The sequence below is a fragment of the Macaca nemestrina genome, chromosome 17, assembly GCF_043159975.1.
Source record: "Macaca nemestrina isolate mMacNem1 chromosome 17, mMacNem.hap1, whole genome shotgun sequence".
Taxonomy (NCBI): Eukaryota; Metazoa; Chordata; class Mammalia; order Primates; family Cercopithecidae; genus Macaca; species Macaca nemestrina.
The window spans coordinates 68,936,301-68,962,064 of NC_092141.1; the positions used below are offsets into that span (position 1 = coordinate 68,936,301).

General features: G+C 47.0%; 1 protein-coding gene across 2 annotated transcripts in view; it reads right to left on the minus strand.

Moving 5' to 3' along the window:
- Window positions 1-25,764, minus strand: part of LOC105468661 (mitogen-activated protein kinase kinase kinase 14) — a 54,412-nt gene that overhangs the window by 28,151 nt on the left and 497 nt on the right. The window contains exon 1 of one of the 2 annotated variants that reach the window (XM_011718864.3): window positions 21,438-25,751. The exons of the other annotated variant lie outside the window; for it this stretch is intronic. The gene's annotated coding sequence lies outside the window, so the exon portion shown is untranslated. Of the gene's footprint in view, window positions 1-21,437; window positions 25,752-25,764 lie in introns of those variants that run through there. 2 annotated transcript variants of the gene reach the window in all.

Here is a 25,764-nt window from a genome sequence, read left to right on the forward strand (position 1 = left end):
TGTGTGTGTGTGTGTGTGTCCTACAAAGTCTAAAACTCAGCATGCAAATGGTGCTCAGCACGTGGTTCCTTGCCCAATGCGTCTGTTTGTGGCTCTCCAGAAGGAACTAACATGCTTCCTCCTCTAACGTCCAGACTCATTGGCTGAAAACTTCTAGGTATCATTTTTCGTTCAGGCAACATCAGGAGTAGAATTTATACTAAAGGCCCTAACACCAACCTATACCTCTAGAAATAAAGAATAAAGCACAAGAATTCACCTCTCTCTGGGTTCTGTCTTGCCCAGCCCTAGGAAGCTGCAAAGAAGAGCAAACCAGAGTTGCCAACAATCTGTGCAAACAGCCTGCAGACTGGAATTGGCAAAAAAGAGAAGAGCACTGATTTGAGACTGTTACCATTTGGAAACCTTTTTAAAGACTGGGAGTTTTTAAAGGGCAGGGCCCCTCTCAGGCATGACTTGCCTTAGAAACAGCCTGAGAAGGTCCCAAATGCAGAGAGATTTTTAATAACTGCTCTCTGATGGTAGGTTTGTCTTAAAGCTGCTACTAACAGAAATCATCTTCCTTGCGGTAACTCTCTGAACCCTGGATCACGACTCTGCTTCTGGGGCAGACAGGCACACCACCTGAAGCTGAACTCTAAGGCCTCTGGCCTTTTGCCCTGTGAGGCCTGAGGACTGAATGAGATGGTGGGAAACTGAGGTACTAAGTTGAAGCCTTTCTCCTTCTGAATCTGCCTCACTGGTCTTCCCACCTTGATGGCTCTGAAAGGCTCTGCCAGCTTGGCTGGGGTGTGTGGTGGGGTTTGTTGTTCGCCATTGATTAGTTCCTTGCATCTCTGTCTTCAAGGGTCTCCTAGCTCTGAACTCGGAGTAGTTCCAGCTTCCTGCAAGGATGCCTGGATTTGGTTCCAAACGCCAGATGCTGAGGAGGCCGAATGGGTGGCCTCACTGTTACCTGAGGATCTTAAGAAGTCTGAGGGGGCTGGGCACGGTGGCCCATGCCTAAAATCCCAGCACTTTGGGAGAATGAGGCAGGAGGATTACTGGAGCCCAGGAGTTCAAGATCAGCCTGGGCAACATGGTGGAACCCCGTCTCTACAAAAAATACAAAAAATCAGCTGGGGTGGTGGCATGTGCCGTAGTCCCAGCAACTCTAGAGGCTGCAGTGGGAGGAATGCTTGAACCCAGGAGGCTGAGGCTGCAGTGAGTTGAGATTGCACCATTGCATTCTCCAGCCTGAGTGACAGAACAAGACCCTGTCTCTAAAAGAAAAAAAAAAAAAAAGTCTAAAGGGTGTTCTGAATCCAATTAGGCAAAAGCCCTTCAAGGCCGGCTATACCTCTTGTAACAGTACTTTCATCCCACCTCACATCTCCCCACCCCACTCGACCTCCAGAAAAGAAACTGACCTAAGCCCAGAGCCGATCCCACCTTTCTCAGCCTCTTTACCAGGGGAAACGAGATCTTAAGAACAGACCAAAAAGTCTCCAAACCTAACAGCAGTAGGGAGTGCTCACAGGGAGCTCGATGTGACCTTGACCTCCTCCTTTCTATCTGAAGAAGCTGAGGCCTAATTCAGTGGAGACTTGTCCAAGGTCACCCAACCCACGTGTGACAGGGCATGGCCAGGACCCAGACCCTAGGATCTTTAGGCTATGATGCCCACTCCCCAAGCTCCTGGGTTACAGGCGAATGCAGAAGGGGACACGAAGGTCCTCCCTGGTCAAGAAGCCCTGGGGCTTCTTGCTGGAGTGAAGAGGCTCCTGAGGGCAGAGGTGAGGCCCTGCACACAGTGCCTCCCCAGTGTATAGCACAGGGGCCACAGACCAGGCAACCGACGCTGGCTGAATGAGGGACTCAAAGGACAAAGATTGCTTTTCCATAACCTTTGGAGACAGGATGATCCTGAATGCTGAGGAGGAAGAGAGGGTCCTGCCTGATGAATGAGAAAAATGAGGCCAGGTGGTATAGCTGCTGCTCTGAGGGTGCGTGGCTATTAGAGATCTGGCTGTGTGGGGGCTCTGATAGCCTGTCCCTGCCTGGCATGGCCCAATGGAGGCTTCTGGATAGGTCATCCTGAGCTAGAACTCCTCCAGAGAGGGTGCAGGGCATCCCGAGTCCCAGAGCTGTCCTTTCATATTGGTGTTGGGGAGGCAGCTGTCCAGGGCCCCAGTCGCCCCTCTGTGGGCACACCAGGCTCCCCTCTTCCCAGAGAAGTGGAAGCTGAGGCTGAAGCAGCCATGCTCAGAGCCTCCTCTGCAGTTCCCTGATGACTCATCCAACAGCCTGGCAGGCAGACAGTAACAAGGAGGCTGTTGAGAAGCTGACCCAGAAGATGGCAGCTGAACTTGTGAAGGGCATGGGGAAAACAGGCTGACCCTCACCTCCCAGGGGCACAAATCACGGCCTGGGAGCTGTAAAGCTCCTCCTGTGGCTGGCTTTTCTGTGCCACATCACCATGACTCAGACCCTCACTGACAGCCTCCAAGTTCAAGAGGCTATTCTTGGGACACTCTGGCCTGACAGTGGCTCTCCCCAAACACCTCCCACACAGACACACATGCACACATACACATGCACACACAGACATATATACATACATATGCACTTGCTCCCTCCCTCCTTCCCTAATTCTATCTGGGCTCTCGTCTATAAAAATCATGGTTCTGTATTAAGCCCAGGACTACTGGCTAGGGGGCCTTCCCAGCCCTGGACTTTGGCCTCTGGCTGTCACCCCAGCTCATGGCCCTGCTGCTATGCCCCTTCTCCCTCCTGCAGTGTGTGGGGAGGACGAAGTGGGAGCTAGTTATGTCTCTGCCTTTGAAGGCAAGTCCAACTCCTGATCCATTCCTCAGCGTAGACACTCTCCCCAGCTTCACTCAGGCCCCAAATGTATTGGGTCCTCTGCTCTCTGCATAAGAGTTAAGGACAAGAGTAGTGGCAACAGTCAAACCCACATGGCTCACCCATAAGCCCATGAAATCAGAAGAGGAAAGGAAAGGAGCAGAATTCACTCCATATTCTTTGAGGCCTGATGCACAGACACTGTTGGTTCTTTCTTCTGTGATGCCTCAGTGACCTCCTGGCGAAGCCTGGGGGATAGGAATGATCTGGATGGTACCAGATCAACCCCTGGGCCTAGCTGTATGAGGAGTTCTTAATCTGGGTTCAAGGATGGATTCAGGGAGGAAAATATAATTTGCATTTTTCCAGGGAAGACGTGGTCCACAGCTTTCAACAGATTCTCCAAGGATCTGCCATTCCCCAGAAGGTTGCTCTAGTCTCCCTAGAAGATCAGGGCCAGGCTAAATGCCTGATTCTGGCTCTATTCTTCCACTCCAAGGAACAGCTCTCCAATGCAGCAGTTTCCAATCTGACCACAGATTAGAATAACCAGATAAGTTATTTAAATGCATTCCTCTTAGGCCTGCTGAACCAGAGTCACTGGGCATTAGGCCCAGAATCTGTACTTTGGACAAGTTCTCTGGATGATTCTGATGCCAAAGGACCAGGGACTGCCACCTGACCCCTGCTCTGTACTCAAGGCGACACTGTCCAACGTGGTAGCCACTAGCACCATGTGGCTATTTACATTTAATTGAAATGAGGTAAAATTTGAAAATCAGTTCCTCTGTTACACTAGCTACCACACTCAACAGTGCAGACAGAGAACACGTCCATCACTGCAGAAAGTTCTATTGGACGGTGCTGTTCTGAAGTGATAAGAGCGGTGTTTTCTCTGACAGCAAAATTTCTGTTCCTAGGATTCTAGGGCAGGAATGGGGTTTACAGTAAACAAATTTTTGATTCACTGGAAGGTACAAAAGCAATGTTTTAAATGTTAATCTTCAAAGATGATAATCTTTTAAAGAATACATCATATTTCAGTTCCCTGTTTTAGCAAGTACAGCATAGTAAAAATGCCAGACTGGGAACCAGAAGTTATGGGTTCTAGCCTTAACGATTTTTTTTTTTTTTAAGAAGAGCAGTGGGACCATTTTTGTCAAATGAAATCATACCTCAACTCCCCATAACTAAAAGAACCAGATGCACGGAACTGGCATGTAACCCACATTTGCAACTGCTGCCCTGGCTGAAGGAGCTCCACATGCTCAGTGTCCCTTCATCCACCGAGGACCTCTACAAAATCCTAGTTCTCCAAGAAAAGAGTTTGGAAATCAGCGGCCTAGGATATCTTTTGAGGTTCCTTCTAGTTCTGAGAATGTAGCCCATCTGTCAAGATTCTCTGAGGGCCAGACAACTCCAATTCAGAACACTAACTGTCGCTATTTACAAATCACCTACCGTCATCTCATTTTCAGACATGAAGATACGGCTTAGGGAAGTTTAGTAGCACACCAAAAATTACGCAGTTGCAGGTTGCAGAGGTGGGGTTGAACCCAGACTGCTGCCTCCTAAGCCGACATCTAAACCTTGAGCTAGCCACTTAACTTCTCTGAGTTTCTTCTCTTAGCTTTTTCAGAGCTGTTTTGAGGACCGAATGAAGAAGAGTACGTGAAACGCCGATCGGGTTGCCTGGCCAACAGAAGGGGCTAAATGAATGTTCATTCTCTTGTCTGTCACCAGGCTACTAAAAGCCATCACTGAGATGATGGGACTTCTCTGTTTCAGCACCATATAGCCAAGGTATCTTGAGCCTTACCTAGTTCATGCAACACTTGGAGCCTTGATTCTCCATACACGAAAGGGAAATAAAAATCTGTCTTACAGAGCCATCTTGAAAATGTCTACAAGGGGCCAAGGCAAATCCCTCTCATGACTATTTCATCTGGAAGTAAAACTTGTCCTTCTCTGAATGCCCAGAGGGGATAAATAGCAGAAGTAGAATGACTCAACTTCCTTAATAAGATATTGGTTGAAAACCAATCTTCTCCCGACTTCCTCTTTTAAGCCTCCAGCTTGCCTGGCCACCAGGCCACAATAGGCAAACCTCTGCCTATCAAAGTGAGGGGCTGGGCTGGGCGCGGTGGCTCACGCCTGTAATCTCAGTACTTTGGGAGGCCAAGGCAGGAAGATCACTTGAGGCCAGGAGTCTGACACTAGCCTGGGCAACATAGTGAGACTTCATCTCTACAGAAAATTTAAAAATTAGCCAGGCATGGTAGCACACGCCTGTAGTCCTAGCTACTTGGGAGCCTGAAGCAGGAGGACTGCTTGAGCCTGGGAGGTTGAGGCTGCAGTGAGCCATGATAGCACCACTGCACTCTAGTCTGGGCAACGGAGCAAGACCCTGTCTCAAAAGAAAAAAAAAAAAAAAAGAGAGAGAAAAGGAAAAACAAAAACAAAAAAAGAGGGAACCAAGGGCAAGTATCAGGCAGAGCAAGCTGGCCTGGCAAAACAGCCATCTGGCGAGGCAGACCCAGAAGTCCCCATACATGCTCACCCTGACTCCCCTTTCTGCCCTTCCTGCAGCCCTTTCCCCAGTTTGTTCCAGACTGATCCCTTCACTTGCCTGAGCAGGGCAGCACTGGGCAAGGCTGATTCCCTTCTTCTGCCCACCCTGTTCCTCCCATAAGGAGTGGCTGCTTGTCTTATCAATGTCTGCCCAGATCTCACGTATCCTTTAAGGCCTATCTACTCAATGAAGCCTTTTATGGTAAGCTTCTGCATCCACTCCATAAATATTCAATGAGTGTCTCCCAAGTGCCAGGGAATGGAATAGCCACCACCGTCCATAAATGTTTTCTGTGTACGGGGCATGGTGCCAGGAACTCTATCTGCCTTGTTGATGCATTCCACACTAACCCTGCAAGGTTGGCAATATTATCTCTAATTTTACAGATGAAGAAATTAAGGCTTAGAGAGGTACATTACCTACAGGAATAAATGAGGCTCAATTTATATGGTTAAAGCATCCAACATGGAGTTAGGGCTCAAGCCAGGACACTCTTGGCCCATTCTCTTGGGACCCAAGGATCTCCAGTTCCTTCCTAGAATAAGATCTGGTTGGCAGAGGCATGTAGAACATCCAGGAACTGAGCAGTATTACTACCCATGTGGATATTACTACCCCTAGCATCTGCCCATCTACTGTTGGTAATAATTTCTTAGCCCATATAGACAGGAAGCAGAAGAAGATCCCTTACTGATGAGGGGTCTCGTCAGTCAGGGCTGAATCAGCCATCAATTTGTCAGACTTTTAGTTCAGTTACACCACTAAATCCTCCTGGGGTGTTATGACTTAACTTGGTGGTTTTAACAGGTCATTTCATTTTCTTGAAACAATCAAACAAGTCCACATCTAATACACACATACACAAACAGGAGTTCTAGGTAAGGTGGCGTTGCCTTCACTGAAAGAACCACTGAAGGATGTGCTTTGCAAAGAAAAAAAGTAAACCAGAAAAAAGGAACAATGCTAGGCACAGGAACTCAAACAGTATGTTGGTCGATTTAATTAATAGTTGAATATGAAAAATTGGTTTAAATCTTTTTTTTTTTGAGATGGAGTCTGGCTCTGTCGCCCAGGCTGGAGTGCAGTGGCGGAATCTCGGCTCACTGCAAGCTCCGCCTCCTGGGTTCATGCCATTCTCCCGCCTCAGCCTCCCAAGTAGCTGGGACTACAGGCACCTGCCACCATGCCTGGCTAATTTTTTGTATTTTTAGTAGAGACGGGGTTTCCCTGAGTTAGCCAGGATGGTCTCAATCCCCTGACCTCGTGATCCACCCGCCTCAGCCTCCCAAAGTGCTGGGATTACAGGCATGAGCCACCGCACCCAGCCTTTTTTTTTTTTTGAGACGGAGTCTCGCTCTGTCACCCAGGCTAGAGTGCAGTGGCACAATCTTGGCTCACTGCAACCTCAGCCTTCTGATTCAAGTGATTCTCCTGCCTCAGCCTCCTGAGTAGCTGGGATTACAGGCATGTGTCACCACCCTTGGCTAATTTTTGTATTTTTAGTAGAGATGGGATTTCCCCATGTTGGCCAGGCTACTTTCGAACTCCTGACCTCAGGTGATCTGCCTGCCTCAGTCTCCCAAAGTGCTGGGATTATAGGCATGAGCCACCATGCCTGGCCAGTTTAAATCATTATAAAACATGAAAATCTAGACACTAATAATAAGGAAGATGTGTGAAATGGGTTGTTCGATGGGTAAAAAGTAATATCATCTTTGCCTTTTTGGGGACTTTATGTACAAAAACGTTTAAATGTTACTAGAAAAAATTACTGTTAATATGTGTGTTGATTTGAGTAATGACTAAAATAATAGAAATACAATTCAGCAGTGAAACCCTGTCTCTACTAAAAAATACAAAAAACTAGCCGGGCGAGGTGGTGGGCGCCTGTAATCCCAGCTACTCGGGAGGCTGAGGCAGGAGAATGGCATAAACCCAGGACGCGGAGCTTGCAGTGAGCCGAGATCCGGCCACTGCACTCCAGCCTGAGTGACAGAGCGAGACTCCGTCTCAAAAAAAAAAAAAAAAAAAGAAATACAATTCAGACCAGAAGAGTAAAGAAGGAAAAATAGAAAACGCTGTCAATTTGATACAAGGCAAGGCAAGGAGGAAAAAAGAAGCAAAAAGGACAATAGATATAAAAAAACACAAGATGGCAGAATTAAGGCAAAATATTAGCATGTCATTAAACCACGGTACACGTGAGTAGATTACAAAACAGCAAACCAGATAGGATTTTAAAAGATCCACCTAGATGCTGATGAAAAGAAACGCAACAAAATTATCCAGAAAAGTTGGAAGTAAAGACATAGAAAGATGTGCTGGGCCAATATTAACCAAAAGAAGTAATATTCGTATCAGAAAAATACTTAAGACAAAAAGATATAATCACTTATAGGCACCCAACAAAGAGCCTCCAAATCCAATGACTGGAGGCAGCCTGAGGCTTTATGTTGAGTAAGGTCTTGGCCCCAGAGTGTCCTGTCTAGCTGCAGAGCAAGGATCTTATGCGTGGCAGTTCCTAGGCATGTACCAGGTCTGCTGGGTGTGGGGCCCTGTGCCGAGTGCTGGCAGTATAGTGAGGAAGAAGACACTGTCCTTTGAGGGTCTTACAGCCTATGGGGGAAATAGACAAGAAGTCAGAAGAGTTCAGTACAATACAGGCATGCAAGGACAGAGACAGACACACAGCAGATGTGACGGGAACACAGGGGGACACCTAGTCCAGCCCAGGAGGTGATGCCTGGGCTGAGTCTAAAGCAGTGAGCAAGACCTGCCCAAGAAAAAGGAGAGGGTATTCTGGGTAGAGGGGATGGCAAAAGGTAAGGCACAGAGGTAAGTCAATGCAGCAATCACCAGCAGCTTGAAGTTGTCGGTGAGTAAAGTGTAAGTCAGGCAGTCCCAGGAGAGGAGGCTGCAGATGAAGTTCAGGCATCAGACCATGGACACACGCTTGATCCTCATATACCCCCAGGGTTTAAATTCTCAGATGAGTGAGGTGGGTATAATTCCACATTCCTCCCAGACTCTTGGGGGTCAAGTTCCAGATGGCAGAAGTCGCAGAGTAGGGGCAGATGGTGGATGCTGGGCATTAAATGAATGAGCCACTGGCCAGGCACAGTGGCTTATTCCTGTAATCCCAGCATTTTGGGAGGCTGAGGCAAGAGGATCACTTGAGCCTGGGAGTTTGAGATCAGCTTGTACAACATAACAAGACTGTGTCTTTATGAAAAAAAAAAAAAAAAAAAAAAGAAAAGAAAATCCTGCCATTGGTACAGAACCCCCACCCTGGCCTGGGCCAACAATCTGACAAGTGACAGGCTTCTGAAAGGCTTGCTTCACTCTCTCCCTCAGGCGGAGAGGGAGAGTGGCCATGTGATCCCTGGGACATAGAAACAGATGTCTGAAGAAGGAGGAAGGGGCCTTACTGGGGCCTGCACTCAGGCACTGTGAGTGAAACGCAGCCAGAGGAACCTCAAAACTGGACTCATTGGCCAGCCTGAAGCCTTATTCCCAGGAGAGCAATTTCTGCATCAGCATTTCCCATTAAGAAGGATATGAAATGTGAAGGTACATTAATCATTAAAATCTTACAGATCAATTATTAAAAAGAAACAAATCAGACATGCCCTCAAAAACTCAGTCTCGGCCAGGCATGGTGGCTCATGCCTGTAATCCCAGCACTTTCGGAGGCCGAGGCAGGTGGATCACTTGAGGTCGGGAGTTCAAGACTAGCCTGGCCAACATAGTGAAACCCCATCTCTATTAAAAATACAAAAATTAGCCAGGTGTGGTGGCACATGCCTGTAATTCCAGCTACTCAGGAGGCTGAGATGAGAGAATTGCTTGAACCTGGAGGAAGAGGTTGCAGTGAGGCAAGATCACGTCACTGCACTGCAGCCTGGGCAACAGAGCGAGACTCTGTCTCAAAAAAACAAAAACCAAAACTCAGTCTTGCTGCCAATCCCACAGGTCAAACTGCAGGGTAAATACAATTTATGGGGTAAAGTTTCTGACTGTCCTCCAATTCCCACCACATGCCTGATGATGGCTAGCCAGCCCTAGCCGTGTAGAAACTACTGTCTATAAGGCCCCTTCAGATGTTTAGGGCAATTCCCTCACATGTATTCTATTGGCATTGGTCTTACCCACTTCCAGCTTCTCTCTGACCTCCCACCCTCGTGCTGAGCTAATCCTGAAACATCATGTACTTAAGACAACCTCAAGCTCAAAGACATCTGCTGGCTCTGCACTGCTTATGGGCTCAGTCTCAACTCTGTGGCCCATAATCTTTCTGGCCACTGTTTCCCCAAACATAGGGTTTGGCTTTGGCCAGTCTGATCTCTCCACAACCCTCGGCTACTCAACTCGCCAGGTCCCACGTGTGCCATGCTGTTGTGTGGGCCACCCCATACATCCTGCTTGTCCTTCAAAGGCAAGGCTCAGCCTCCACCCAGGAAGCCCCTCCCATCAGCTCCACTGCACAACAGCCTCCTTTTCTGCCTGCCCACAGCACCTTGTCTCCTCTCTCCTCACCCTCCTCCTGGTCCTCACACCCCCACTCCCTTTTACTCATTCAATGAAATAATGTAGATGAAGGAACTCTGGGAACAATCAAGCATCATACCAAGTGAAGATACCCACTCTTTGTGTGCACAACTCACAGAATTGCAATCTAGGTAGGGAACAAATTAAAAAAAAAAAAAAACCAGAAAAAAGCATAATCAAAGATGTTCGGGGCTGAGCGTGGTGGCTCATGCCCATAATACCAGCACTTTGGGAGGCCAAGGCAGGAGGATTGCGTGAGTCCAGGAGTTTGAGACCAGCTTGGGCAATATAGTGAGACCCCATCTTTACAAAAAAATACAAAACTTAGCTGAGCATGGTCGCATGTGCCTGTAGTCCTAGCTACTCAGGAGGCTGAGGTGGCAGCATTGCTTTAGTCTAGGAGTTCAAGGTTGCAGTGAGCCATGATCACTCCACTGCACTCCAATCTGGACAACAGAGTGAGAGCCTGTCTCAAAAAAAAAAAAAATAAATAAAAAGCCAGGTGCTGTGGCTCATGCCTGTAATCCCAGCACTTTGGGAGGCTGAGGCAGATGGATCACCTGAGGTCAGGAGTTTGAGACCAGCCTGACCAACATGGAGAAACCCCGTCTCTACTAAAAATACAAAATTAGTTGGGCATGGTGGCACGTGCCTGTAATCCCGGCTACTAAGGAGACTGAGGCAGGAGAATCGCTTGAACACGGGAGGCAGAGGTTGCGGTGAGCTGAGATTGCGCCATTGCATTCCAGCCTGGGAAACAAGAGAGAAACTCCATCTCAAAAAAAAAAAAAAAAGGTCACAGTATTTCTGTAACAGTAAAAAACTAGAACAAAAAAGTCTAATTACAGGGGAAGGATAATTATTAAATAAATCATGGAACATCCATTAAAAATATTTATAAATCATTTAACAATATGGAAAAATGGGATATTATATTAGTAAAAAGAGGATAAAGAAGTATATCTAAAATATGACCCTATATACATGTGTTTGTATATTATAATGACATTTATAAAAATGTAGATACCTAGAACATATAGCAATGGTTCTCTTTTGGTAGTGGGCTTATGGATGATTTAATATTTCTTTTTATACTTTTCTAATTTTTCCACTTTTTCAGTGAGCATGTATTAGTTTTCTCAGTTCTCTTTTTTTTTTTTTTTTTGAGATGCAGTCTCACTCTGTCACCCTGGTTGGAGTGCAGTGACAAGATCTCAGCTCAATGTAACCTCCGCCTCCCAGGCTTAAGTGATCCTCCCATTTCAGTCTCCCGCGTAGCTGGAACAGGTGCGTGCGTGCCACCACGCTTGGCTAATTTTTTGTATTTTTGGTAGAGACAGGGTTTCGCCATGGTGCCCAGGCTGGTCTGGAACTCTTGAGTTCACGAGATTCACCTGCTTCAGCCTCCCAAAGTACTGGGATTACAGGCATGAGCCACTGTGCCCGACCTTCGTTCTCATTTTTAACAGATAATGTTTCTAAACGGTAAAAAAAACAAAAACAAAAACAAAAACAAATACAAAAACATAAAACAGACGGGGTGCCAATGAAAAGCATGAGTCCTTCCCTCCCTTCCTCCATTCCTCTAAGGGGATCCCCAATAACAGTTTCTTGTATCTCCCTCTACTGATTTTTTCTGTAGGTATTACTTTTCTTTATTTTTATTATTGTTATTATTTTTATGAGATGGAGTCTCACTCTGTCGCCCAGGCTGGAGTGCAATGGTGCGATCTTGGCTTACTGCAACTTCTGCCTCTTAGGTTCAAGATATTCTCCTGCCTCAGCCTCCTGAGCAGCTGGGATTACAGGCACCTGCCACCATACCCGGTTAATTTTTGTATTTGTGGTAGAGACGGGGTTTTACCATGTTGGCCAGGCTGGTCTCGAACTCCTGACCTCAAGTGATCTGCCTACCTTGGCCTCCCAAAGTACTGCGATTACAGGCATGAGCCACCATGCCTGGCCAAATAATACTTTTTATCATGAAAACAATAAAAAAGAATCTCTTGGCATGGGATGAGAATTTAGGAGGCATTAGGTCCACACTTGAGATTGGGGCTTTATAAATAGGTGATGAGCAGGTTTCTGCGACCCTGTGCATGCACACGCACACACATGCAAGCACACACCCATGTGCAGGCGGGAAACTTCACCCGAACGTCTGTGGCTCTTCTGTTCTGCTCACTGAGTTTTGGCAGCTGGGCCGCTAAAACAGAAGGTTGGAGACGGCAAGCTTGTCCTTCCTGGTTTTGGTTTTCATTTCATTCCCTCCCTTGTTCTCTGACGGGGACTGAGAGTTTTTTTATCAGTTGTGACTCAAGAAGTAGGAAGGTGCTCAGAAGATGCGGACGGTTTCCTGCTTTGATTTATCCAGTGGCAAATGCATGCGTGGTTACAGGCCTGTGCTAGTGCTGGATGGACCAGATGCCCCGGGCACGAGTGGCCCCATAGAGTGAAAAACAGCAGAAATGGACCAGGGAGAGAAAAATCAGCCCTTCCTCCACTGCTTGTGCAAAGGGGTGGGAATTGCAGGGTTAGTCCTAGTATGGGAAACCCAAGGGAGGCCAGTTTTCCTAGCTAGCCTCTCCTACCTTCCTTAAATATGATCTTTCACCTTGCTTAAAATTTTTTTTTTCAGGCCAGGTGCAGTGGCTCACACCTGTAATCCCATCACTTTGGGAGGCCAAGGTGGGTGGATCACTTGAAGTCAGGAGTTCAAGACCAGCCTGGCCAACACGGGGAAATCTCATCTTTACTAAAAATACAAAAATTAGCTGGCTATGGTGGTGGGCACCTGTAATCCCAGCTACTTTAGAGGCTGAGGCAGGAGAATCACTTGAGACCAGGAGGTAGAGGCTGTGGTGAGCCAAGATTGCGCCACTGCACCCCAGCATGGGCAACCGAGTGAGACTCCATCTCAAAAATTTTTTTCAAATACCAAAATAATTGTTAATTATAAAAATGTAAACAAAACAAAATTGTATATAGAAAAAAAACCTGGCACCGTCCCCTCCTCTCTGCAACATAAAAAACACTTAAGTTTCATGTAAATCCTTCTAGTTCTAATTACTATACATACACAAACATATAGTTTGGGACTATTTTTAAAAGAAACGTGGGATTATACACATGTAGTATCATACAAATTGCATCTTTCACTTAACAAGATACTATGAATACTATTCCATCTCAGCACATGTAGATTTCTTTCTTTTTTTTGTTTTGTTTTGAGACGGAAGTCTTGCTCTGTTGCCCAGGCTGGAGTGCAGCAGCCCATTCTCGGCTCACTGCAACCTTCGTCTCCTGAGTTCAAGTGATCCTCCTGCCCCAGCCTTCCGAGTAGCTGGGATTACAGGTACCAGCCACCACGTCTGGGTAATTTTTGTATTTTTAGTAGAGACGGGGTTTTACCATGTTGGTCAGGCTGGTCTTGAACTCCTGACTTCAAGCAATCCACCTACCTCGGCCTCCTAAAGTGCTGGGATTACAGGTGTGAGCCACCACAACTGACCTCTAATTCATTCCTTTTAAGGCTTCATCAGATTGCATAAGATTGCAAGGTACAGATGTACCATCATTTGCCCACCTGGAAACTGTTTCCAATTTTTCTTTCTTTTTTTTTTTTTTTTTGAGATGGAGTCTCGCTTAGTCGCCCAGGCTGGAGTGCAGTGGCGCGATCTTGGCTCACTGCAAGCTCCGCCTCCCAGGTTCACGCCATTCTTCTGCCTCAGCCTCCAAGTAGCTGGGACTACAGGAGCGCACCACCACGCCCGGCTAATTTTTTGTATTTTTAGTAGAGATGGGGTTTCACCGTGTTAGCCAGGATGGTCTCGATCTCCTGACCTCGTGATCCGCCTGCCTCGGCCTCCCAAAGTGCTGGGATTACAGGTGTGAGCCACCGCGCCTGGCTCCAATTTTTCATTTATAAGTAATAATGGAAAAAACCCTATCCTTATTCACATTTATGTGTACTTGTAGAAGGAATTCTAGGTGTTAAGCTCCTGGGATTGGAATTTCTGGGTGACTCTTTTAATGGGTTATCATCTCTTTTCTCCTGTTTCTATGTGTCAGAGAAGTAGGCAGCATTGGATAGGTGGTTTCCAAACACACTATTTATTTGCTGTGAAGATGCTATCCTTGCTTTCAACATGCTTACAGTCTAGATGGGGAGAAAATGGGTAGATGGATAAATAAATCATAAAGGAATAAAAATGATCTTAGCATCTAAAAGACCTTCAGAGGTAATTTATTCCAATATATTACTTACTAATCCTGAGGAATGGCCATTCAGCCACACGACAGGATGGCCTTGGAGTCAGAAGATTTGAGTTTGAATCTTAGTTTCTCAATACTCTGGTGTGTGACCATGGGCAGGTCACATAATCTGAGACTGAGGAGTCTTATCGGTAATACAGGGATCCTTAAACCCACATGACAGAATTTTACAGGGTGACTCAATGCAAGGAACAAAGTGTAAATTACATAGTACAGTGCCTGGCATGTAGTGGGCACTCTGGAAACATCAGTGGAACCTCCAGTGAGATGGAAGCTGCTACAAGATGAGCAGTCAGACCTTTGCATGACTAGAACTGTAAGATTTTCTTTTTTCTTTTTTTTTTTTTGTGAGACAGTTTCGCTGTCGCCCAGGCTAGAGTGTAGTGGCATGATCTTGGCTCACTGCAACCTCCACCTCCCGGGTTCAAGCGATTCTTGTGCCTCAGCCACCCAAGCAGCTGGGATTATAGGCATGCACCACCCTGCCCAGCTAATTTTATTTATTTATTTTTTTGTAGAGATGGGGTTTTGCCATCTTGGCCAGGCTGGTCTCAAACTCCTGGCCTCAAGTGATCTGTCCACCTCAGCCTCCCAAAGTCCTGGGATTACAGATGCGATAGTCCATAAGTGTTAAGTTGCTTGAAAGTTGCTGCTATGAGGCGCTGAAGGCTACCTCCCACAGCTTCTAGCCAGCAGCCCTAGCATCAGACGGAAAGTCTGGAACAGATGTGGTCAAAGCAGGAGGAGGAGAATCCTGAGAGCAGAGGGACAGAGTTGTCGGCAAGAACCCATGAAGATGTTCTTTGAAGAGCATTCTGCACACCCCATCTGGCTTCTGTGTCCACTGGCAGTGCCTCAGCTCTGCGTGATAAACTGGGACTCACAATTCCTTGGCAGCTAAAGCTGAAATTAGTTGTTCTGTGGTCATCTCTGGGTGTTGCAACAATCTGCTATTTGTATACATATAACCACATGCTGGCTGTTGGTACTCATACAAATGAATAATAATGGCAGCTATTATTATTTGCCATGTATTAGGTAATACATGCATTTTTTTCTTGAAGCTTCACAACTCTGTGAGCAAGGCACTAATGTTATTCCTCTACAAGGAGGAAGAAACTGGGCCTCAGTAGGCCAGGTAAACTGCCCAAGGCCACGCAGAAGCAAAGTGGCAGTGGCAGGATTTGCACAACAGACTTTTATGTCAAAGCCCATACTCTTAACCATGACAATTTAAATCCAATTTAAACCCAATTTAAAAATTGGGACCGAGATGCAGAAGCTGTCACAAGTCAAAGGTTAGTGAGAAATCCAGGGACTGGCCTGGGAGGAAGCACCTTAATTATGAAGCATGAACTACAGCCAGCCTATGTTCTGGAAAAAACAACTTTAAAATGACAACAGGGAAGAAAGACTCCAAGCTGGACTTGTGGTGGGTCTGTGTTCCTCAGCCCACCCAGGCCTGGCATAGCCGGGCCCATCCCAACGAGAAATTCTATGACAAATGCAAATGTGCCCTTCACTTTACAAAGCCTGGCTCCAGGCTTCTTGAGCTAATATTTACCATTCTTTTTATAACAAAGACTTGAGCAGCATTTGCTATCTTCATAAATTTCAACACTACTTTTGCCCCCAGGCCCTGATATAGGGCATTTTATAAGCTTTAAAAGAGAGGTATTACAATGGTATTTTCAATTCAACCTTCAAATCCTTTGCACAAGGAGAGCCAGCAGCAAATAGAAAAGATGCCGCAGGGGGCATCACGGATCCACAGAGACCCAATATGCAGGAGAACATGTGGGGCAAAGTAGTATTGAGATAAAAACCTGCCACACGTGTACTTAATTTTATACAATAAGCCACAAGGAATGTTTAATGTATGTTGTATAAAAATTTTTTCAGGCCGGGAGCAGTGGCTCACGCCTGTAATTCTAGCACTTTGGAAGGCCCAGGCGGGCAGACTGCCTGAGATTGTGAGATCGAGACCGGCCTGGCCAACATGGCAAAACGCTGCCCCCACTAAAAATACAAAAGTCACCTGGGTGTGGTGGTGGGTACCTGTAATCCCAGCTACTCAGGAGTCTGAAGCACGAGAATCGCTTGAACCCGGGAGTTGGAGGTCGCAGTGAGCTCAGATCGCGCCACTGCACTCCAACCTGGGCAACAGAGTGAGATTCTGTCTCAAAAAATTTAAAAAAATAAGAAATAATTTAAAAATTAAAAAATTTTCAAGTGTCATTGAAATCTGCAACTCAGGGTATTTTGTGTAACTGAATATTCTGATGAAGTGGGGCTGCCCTGTATGCCACTTAACAACGACCGATTTCCAAAGATTAGAAGGCCATCACTGCCCTTGACACTAAAATGTGAAACACAGCCAGTTTCTTTGATGACTCAAAACGTACTTTGTGATTTTGCCAAGCTTTGAGATCATTGTTACAAGCAGCATTTTGGTTGTGAAAAACAGCTCTCCTTATTTAACCTTTCGGGGTGGATTCTGAGCAAGAAGTTCCCTAGGCTACGGTCAATCTCGCTGAAATACAACCACCCGCCTCTCCTTTCTGGGTTTGGAAATCTGGTTTTCAGAGGTGGGAGTGGGCTTCAAGCAGCGTCTACCTGTGTTCAGAGAAGATGAAGAAAGACAGGCTCAGGCTCCCTGCACAGGAGAATTCAAGTTCATTGCAGTCACTGGTGACTGGTTCTGAAATTGAGGAACTAGTTTGAGGAACTTCAGAATAAACAAGAAACCCAAAGAACTCGGCTTTCCACGGAAGGCTTCCAACGCATGGAAGGAGGCACAGGTCCAGCTCCGCCCTGCGGCGGGGCAACCTTCACCCTGGCCTCGTTTCAGATGCTGCCCCACACGCTCTTTGACAAGCTGGCCCAAGCAACCAGCTTGAGGACATGATTGGCAGAGGGGTCCATTTATAATGAGGGGTCATAGTCTTGTCCTCCACTGGGAAGGGAAAAAAGGGCTCGGGACATGGGGCATGATGAGGAATATTCTCAGAGGATCTCACACGATTCTTTGGTAAAACAGGGTAAATCATGAAACAGCCCGTGGTTCTCTCGTCCTCCCTGAGGCCAGCAGGGCCTAGCAGGAGTTTGGATTCAAGTCTTGTACTTTCAGTCAACAGCAAATACTTAACCAGTGGCTACTATGTTTCAGGCACCATGCTGGCCAGCGGGAATATGAGGATGATGAAGAGGCTTCTCTGCTGAAACCCTCGAAAGGCCTTCTTGGAAGGCTGAACCCAGTTACCTAGAAGCACTCCCTTGATCCACCTGCCTGCAACTCTCTAGTGGCAACAAGCCTATGGGATGTGCCAGGGTGGTCACTGCCCTCCCAATTCCCACCTGGAAGGGTGGGAGGTGGTCAGTCTTTATTAGCTGGCTACTCACTGTCTGATTCTACTTTGAACTATATTTTCTTTTTTGAGAAAAGGTCTTGCTCTGTCACCCAGGCTGGAATGCAGTGGTGCAACCACCGCTCACTACAGCCTCAAACTCCTGAGCTCCAGTGATCCTCTCACCTCAGTCTCTGAAGTAGCTAGGACTACAGGTATGCACCACCATGCCCAGCTAATTTTTTATTTTTTTTTGACAGAGTCTTGCTCTGTCGCCCAGGCTGGAGTGCAGTGGTGCGATCACGGCTCATTGCAACCTCCGCCTCCCAGGTTCAAGTGATTCTTGTGCCTCAGCCTCTTGAGTAGCTGGGATTACAAGTGCCCGCCAACACACCTGGCTAGTTTTTGTATTTTTAGTAGAAACAGGGTTTCACCATGTTGGCCAGGCTGGTCTTGACCTCCTGGCCTCAAGTGGTCTGCCTGTCTTGGCCTCCCAAAGTGCTGGAATTACAGGTGTGAGCCACGGTGCCTGGCCATGCCCAGCTAGTTTTTAAAAAGAAAATTTTGGAGGTGGGTCTCACTATGTTGTCCAGGCTGGTCTCCGACTCTTGGCCTAAAAGGTAATCCTCCTGCCTTAGCCTCCCAAGTCACTGGGATTACAGGCATGAGCCACTGTGTCCAAACAACATTTGAGCACATTTCTCCTGAGTGTCTCTACACTTCTGAAAATGCACTTCTTTCCCCCAGAGTGTCGAAGTTTCCCAATTGTTACCAAGCTCCCACTCCAAGCTGATGACTGGTACAAGACCCCAGGATGAGAGAAATACCAAGGGGTTCCCACCCAGGCACCTGCAGAATCCAAGACGCTCTACGCCTGACAGCGCTGGCTCAAGCTGGAAAAGGAGGGCCACTGGGCTGCGCACGGTGGCCTCCTTGCCCCCTCCAGCTCCTATTGTCATGGCTCCCGACCAACACCGGGGCTGACCTGTGAGGTGTCTGCCTTTGTGCCCAGCTTCCCCCTGTCATGGTGAGGTCCTCCAGGGCAGTGCCTCAATTGTGTTTGGTTTTCTAGCACCTAGTAGATGTGGCCCATTTGACACACTTGGCAAGTGCTCCTGAGTGAAAGGACAGACACACTTCTGAGGAATAAATGAGTGCCATAGGCTCTGGGAGTCTAGCTGGACAGGGACACGTGTCCACACTGTCCAATCACCTGGCAGGCTGGAAGGGAGGGAGTCACAGCTTGGTGGCTGTATTCTAACTGCATCCCAGCAAGCAGGCGTCCTGAAAGCTGGCTGTGGAGCCACTCCTGCCATCCCCTGTGCTAAATGCTGACTTAGAGACCCAATTACTTCTACTGCTTGAGAAGATAACCCTTCTGAACTGGACAACACCCATCTGGGCTCGGATTTGCATATATTTGTGTGTATCTAATACATGCTAGAGGGAGGTGGTGCAGGACTCTGTCCTTCACATTGATCTGTACAAAGCTATTCCTGCCTCTTCAGGCACAGCATCTGCCAGTGGAGACTGTTGGGCAGGACTCAAGGAGCCTGGTGGGTTCAATCAACTCCCTTGGTCAAAGGACTCAATTTGTAACCTTTTTTTTTTGAGACAGAGTTTCACTCTTGTCGCCTAGGCTGGAGTGCAATGGTGGATCTTGGCTCACTGCAACCTCCACTTCCCAGGTCCAAGTGATTCTCCTACCTCAGCCTCCTGAGTAGCTGGGATTACAGGCACGTGCCACCATATCCAGCTAATTTTTTTCTATTTTTAGTAGAGACGGGGTTTCACCATGTTGGCCAGGATGGTCTCAACCTCTTGACCTCATGATCCGCTCGCCTCAGCCTCCCAAAGCGCTGGGATGACAGGTGTGAGCCACTGCGCCCAGCCTCCATTTATCTTAATTGGCAACCACATCCTCATTGGAGGCTGGCTAAGCCTCCTTTCCTCCCAACCCTCCTGGCTATCCCTAGTATCGACCAGAAATATCTACCTTTTAACTCTGGCCCAGTAAAAGGAAACATTAATGTCAATAGAAGGTGGATTTTGGCTAAAATAATTCTTTGCATTTACAGGGGCCACCATCCAGATATGACATCATGAAATCATGCTTCACCTATAAGGAAGAGCCTCTCACTGAGAGGAGCCAGACAGATCAGCTAGGATAACACGCAGAGTATGCATGCACCTCCTGCACAGAAGAAAGATGCAGAAGAGCTTCATGCACTGTGAGTTTGGACCCCTGTAATCAATCATTGATAGTTACTAAATACCCACTCTAGGTGAGATACTGCTTGGCTAGGTAGGAAAGTGCTCTAAAGGTGTGGGCAACCTTTGAGACTTCCTGGTAATTGTATTTTCTTATCAACCTTGACCTCCTTTTGATTACATGAACCTCATGGTATAAGAGAGCGTCCAACAAATAGCTTTCTGTTTACTTTTTCTTAGACCCAGGGCAGCAGCTGCTGTGGCTCCACCCTTCCCAGGCCTGGCAGAGCTTGCAGAAAGGCTGAGAGTGATAGGGTTGGGGTAGGAGAATAAAAGGAGGAGCTAGTTTAAAAAAAAAAAAAAATCCTGCTTCAGGATTAGTTCCTTCATTCCCTGGCAGCAGAGCACAGTGAAGAGTCTGGGTTTTATAGTTCAGGCTCTGCCATTAACTAGCTGTGTGGCCTTGGGCAACCCACTTGGCTTTCTTGGGCCACCATTTTCTCTCCTGCATTTTCTCACTGCAAAAAATGTGAATGATCATGTCCAGGCTGTAATCCTAACAGCTCTTTCTGGACAGTGAGGTTAAGGTTATTTAGCCATGCCAGCAGGAAGTGACTGCTGGTTGGTACAGATTGATGGAGTATGGGTACAGGGGCTGGGTTGGTGGTCTGCCAGAGATAGGGAACAATATTACTTGCAGGAGAATAACCGTTCCTCGGCTGTAGCTTCATTAAAGTCAAGCGCTCCTTGTACGTGGTCCTGGACATTGCTTATAGATGTCCCTGGCCATAAGCGGTCAAGTTCAACACCAGCTGCACTAGTCCAGAACAGTGTCTGAAGAAAATCTCTGCCTTAATGGTCACCTGATAGTGGTTTTAGCGGAAAGAGGGTCAGGAGAAGCTGTAGTAGCCAGAAACTGGGAGGGAGGGATGGCTCAGGAGTTCCCCCTGCTGCTTCTTTCTGGGTCCAAACCCTGGTCCTAGAAGTGTAGACAACTGAGGTGGTGGCAGGCTTGGGATTCCTGAAGCTTCTTGAAATCCAGGATTTAATCTCACCTTTCCAATCACTGGAGCTCTGCAGAGCCTCCAACTCAGGTGGTTGTAAAGGAGGCAGGTGGAAAAGCGTTCCTAAAAGGTTTTTCACACCAAAATAGGGTTTGTCGCTCTGCTCTCTGCCAAGGGATTTCCCAGCTCCCTGGGGCCAAAGCTCCCCTCCTGCTTCTCTGCTGACTGTCACTGGAAGCAGGCCATTTTCCACCCTCAAGGTGGCTGGACTCAGGAGTCAGTGACACTGCTGATCTGGGCTCTGTGCCCTGTCTACGATCCCCCCTCCGCTGTCAGCCCGCAGGCCCCAGAAGCCTCCTGTTTACCTCCTGCCCCCAGCCTCCTAGCCCGGGGCTGGGATGAGGGTGATTTTTGGCAGAGGGCTCCTCACAAAGGTCTGCTCAGGACTTTCTCTGCAACTGTGCTGGGGAATAAATCGCCTGTCACCTACACCCCTGCACGAGTGACTCACCTTCCAGAGAAAGTGCTCTGCTCACCTAAGCAAAGCTGCTTGGAAAATGACTAAGGCACCTATCAAATGCACTCTGTGGGGTCAACCAGTTATGGAGCAAGGTCCAGGCACACTCTGCCTCTCACCTCCAGCTTGAAGTCAAGTGCAGAGCTGCCACGCCAGGCCTGCTGGTTTCATTTTCATCTGAACCCAGCTCCACATGAGGCTTGACATCCGGTGATCTATTTTTTCTAAAAACTAGCTTCACTTTAGAAATGACTCTTCGGCCATCAAGCCAGCTTCCCCAAGAGAAAACAAAATGTTATTTAAAGGGAATGGCAGCCTGGTGAGAGCCTATATTTTTGTTTTGTATTAAGGGGAAAAAAGACTTTAAAATATAATATGAAACTGTTTTTTTTTTTTTCCCTTGTGAGATTAAAACAAATGTTTTTCTTTTAAGAGATGGGGTCTCGCTATGTTGCCCATAGCTACTTGACCTCCTGGGCTCAAGTGATCCTCCCGCCTCAGCCTCTCAAGTAGCTGGGACTACAGAAACACACACCACCATTCCAGGCTTCCTGTGAGATTTAAAGGGAAATCTGCAAGTCCCTGACTGCAGATCCTGGGCTCCCAGACACAGTCCTGGAGAGAAGCTGCCAAAGACATCTTTATGAGAGGGAAAGGACGGCGAGCTGGGGATGCCATGTGGTAGTGGGAACCTCACTCCTCAGAACCAAATGTTCCCTCCTAGTCCCCCAGACAAAGAGCAAGTCCTTGCTGACCTACATGCCATACAGTATTTTCCCTTTCCTCACCTCCAGGGTTAATGCAGGAACCTACTTGATCACATGTGGGACGCAGGAAGCCCCTAGACAGGCCCAGCTGTGTCTCCAGCTCAGAGTCAGGATTGTCAACTGGGCAGAGCCTGGACCTTTGTAGGCTTATTTGGAGTATGGTGAGGACAGTATATAGTGTAAGGCAGGGAGAACACGACAGCTGACGCTTTTAGACTGAAGAACTGTCCCCCTAAAAGTCCTACTGAGAAAATGACTCTGGCCTGTCAGGCAGTCTGACTCTTCTTGACATCATCTTACAGAAAACAGGTTTAGTCACAATGCATTAATTGGCAACTACTACTGCTACTATCACTGCTACTATTACTACTACTACTACTGCCACCACCACCAACAGTAACAACAACAGCAACAGTTACAGTCGCTGTATTCTGTGCCGGGCACTGGGCTCAGCACTTTATATATGTCCTCTCATTTTCTACTCAAAACACTCCCGTTAAGTATTTCTGATTCCATTCACAGATGAGGCACCTGATGATTAGAGAAGTGAAGTGATTTGCCTGTGGGCACACAGGCAGGCAGTGGCAGACCTCGACCTGACCCAGGTCTCTCTGACCTGACAGCCTCAGCCACCACATGTGACACGGAGACACCAAGGACTTGTTCTGTTGCTCTGGACAAATCACGGGCTCTCTGCCTTTGTTTCTACATCTGGAAAATGGGCACAAGCACACCTGTCCAGACAGCAGGCTATTCCTCTTTTAGCCTTTTATTAATTAACAATCAATATCAATTAACAATTGACTGGTACAATAAATAAATAAAGCTGCTAGCCTGGTTTCGTTATATTCAAAACTGACATGTTTTGGGGGAGGAAAATCCTTACCGTTTCATGAGCAAGTTAGTAGAAAAAGCAGTGACCTAGATGTCAGGAAAAGGGGGTTTAGATTCTGAGCAATCCTGTCTATTTCTCCTTATGAGGCTTCACTTTTCTGATCTTTGTCCCTGCCCTTCTTCACATGAGCATTGTGTGAAAACAGAAAGACTGGCTATAAAATTATTCTTGATGCCACATAATTTCAAGGGATTTCTATCAGGGAGCTGAGGGATTAAGAGATGTAGAAAAGCAAGAAGGGAAGAGGCTCCTTTAGAACACAAAGAGCACACCGGTCACTGAAGAAAAATGACTTTTTCTGCATTGTCATTCAGGCAGTCATAAGCCTAGAACGAAAAATCTCATACTTCGATGTCCTGCTCAGTTCAACAGAAATGTTCCCCTACAATTTGCCCTGGGTCTCGCCTTCCCTTTCTGGGCTACTGCTTTCAGCATTTTAGCCAGCACCACAGAGTAAATGCAAAACCTTCACACATGCATCACTTTGAATGCCCACCCAGCTCTTGCAGATGTTCCGCCCCATTCTGTTCTCTTACTAGGGAATCGTGGTGTGTGGAGACTAGAGGGGCTGACATCCTTAGAGCTCCCTAAATGCACTGACATGGAATTGTCCCTGGCCCATCAATTTCACACTGGTGCCATCAACAGTGCCCATAATGCTCAGATGTTTCCAGTTTAACTGAAATACTAAAATGGGGCAAACAGGAAGCATCAGACACAACTGCGGTAGTGACTTATTAATCACGAAAGCAGAATTTTAGTTGCATTTTAACCTTTTGCCAGGAAAAAAAAAAAAACAACCTTGAGATGATGGAAGCCATCAGTAGAAATATGCTGCCTGTATGCGTATTGGGCTGACTTAGACTTTTTACTTAGGACTGACTTTGCTTTTAAGATTTCTGAACTTTCCCCCCAGAAAGCACATCTGTCAAACCAACCAATATGAATCTGTCAGCTCTTCACAGGGGCAGGCAGGCTTGTTAGGAAAGCCCATGCGCTGTCCATTGAGACAGGAAAAAAAATAGGAAGTTAAAAGTGCCTTCACAGGCCAAAGTGATACAACACTGTTCAGAGGGTGCCAACAACGAAGAAAACAACCTTGGATAAAGCTTTCATCTCTTTCACATCTCCGCAGATCTCTCACCAGACCCTGGCCAGGGATGAGCTGTTATCAATCACCAAAACAAAACAAAACAAAAATCACAACAGTGGCCTAGGGCTGGACAACCAACCAGCGCAAGTCATCTTCTCAGCAGTAAATGATATACACATATTCCAGGCAGATCACAAAGGAGTCAGTGTTCAACAGGAGAACCAAAATGAGGAACCAAACCTTCATCTGTTGAGGCGAAAAGGCCCAACCAGACATTTTTGTTTAATAGAGGGAGACTGATTTGGCAGGGTCTCTGTGGTGCCGCTCCCACAAACCCTTAACAGACAATACCAGTGACAAAAAACCCCCTTCAGAACTGCTCCTTATAATCAGAAAACGCTCAGAAGATGGCCTGAAGCTTGGCAGCGTCTTGCTGTCTGATTTCACAAAGAGCTGGTACATACACCTGGGTACTTATCTCTAAAATTAGAGTCAGAGATGATTACTTTTATTTTGAGATCTTCTGAGAAGTTCTCCACACCCTTCAAAATAAATGAGGATGTCCGAAAGGTGTCTGAAAAATTCAGAGGTCTGGCATCGCTCCAAAGGAACTGATTGATATCACTTAAAAAACACCAAGAGTAAATCCAAACACAAGCGAAGTAAGGCAAGCACTTTTTACCTGTCCTCTCACACTGACAGCATAAAAACCACACCAAAAACTTCTCCCTCCTGTCTGCATCTCAGTTCTATAATGTGGTCCTGATCTAGGATTCTGGGGAAGACCCATCCTTAGTCCCAGCTATGAGGCATCAGGCAAGATACATACCACTCCCATTCCCCTCATACACACCTGCCTCAGGTGCCTCACTTATAAAACAGGACACTACAATCTGTCTTACCACACAGCCATCTGAAGGAAAACAGAGCTCACAGGTATGAAAACACTAAGTAAAAAACACATCACTAATGTTAAGATACTGTCTCCTTCTAATCTTTCAGAAAGACCATGTTTCTAGTCAAGGGGTTTTCAACATTTTTCCTGGAATAAACTCCAGACTGCTATTTTATACCATGACCTTACCCTGATCATTTAATTTCACGTGCTTTTAGGGTCCTTAGTTAAGTCATTGGTGTTCATTGTCTCCAGTGATCAAAAGTAGTTTTACCATTTACTTTGCTGATGTATGTACCTTTCACCACTTATCCTCTGCCTCATTCATACCTCCAGTCTACCCTTTAGGGCCGAGAGCAACTTTTTAACCTCGACTAGGAAGGAAACACTTTTTCTGAAATTAGCCAGCATTAAGGAGGCTCCCCGGCAGGTGGGAAACTGTACAAGTGGCCCCTGTCTGCCTGGTGCCCGGTGGTTGCAAGATGCCAGGGCCACGATGGGTTTCCAAGATGGGAATATTACATCTGAACCAACAGATAAAGTCCCGAGTTGGAGAGCCTAGAAGAATTACAGAGGAGGACTGGGTTCAGAGGGCGGAGGGGGGATGCTGCGGGCGGCCAGCACTGCCCCGCTGCATGCTGAGGACAGGCTTAGCTCGTGCTCCCCGCCTTGAGGTGTGACCTGAGAACTCCCCAGGAAAGACCAGGAGGGTTTCACGCCAGGGCAGATGCGAGGGCGCACTCCTGCAGGAGACACGTCCGCCCCACGCCAGGCGAGCTTCATCCTGGGGGCACTG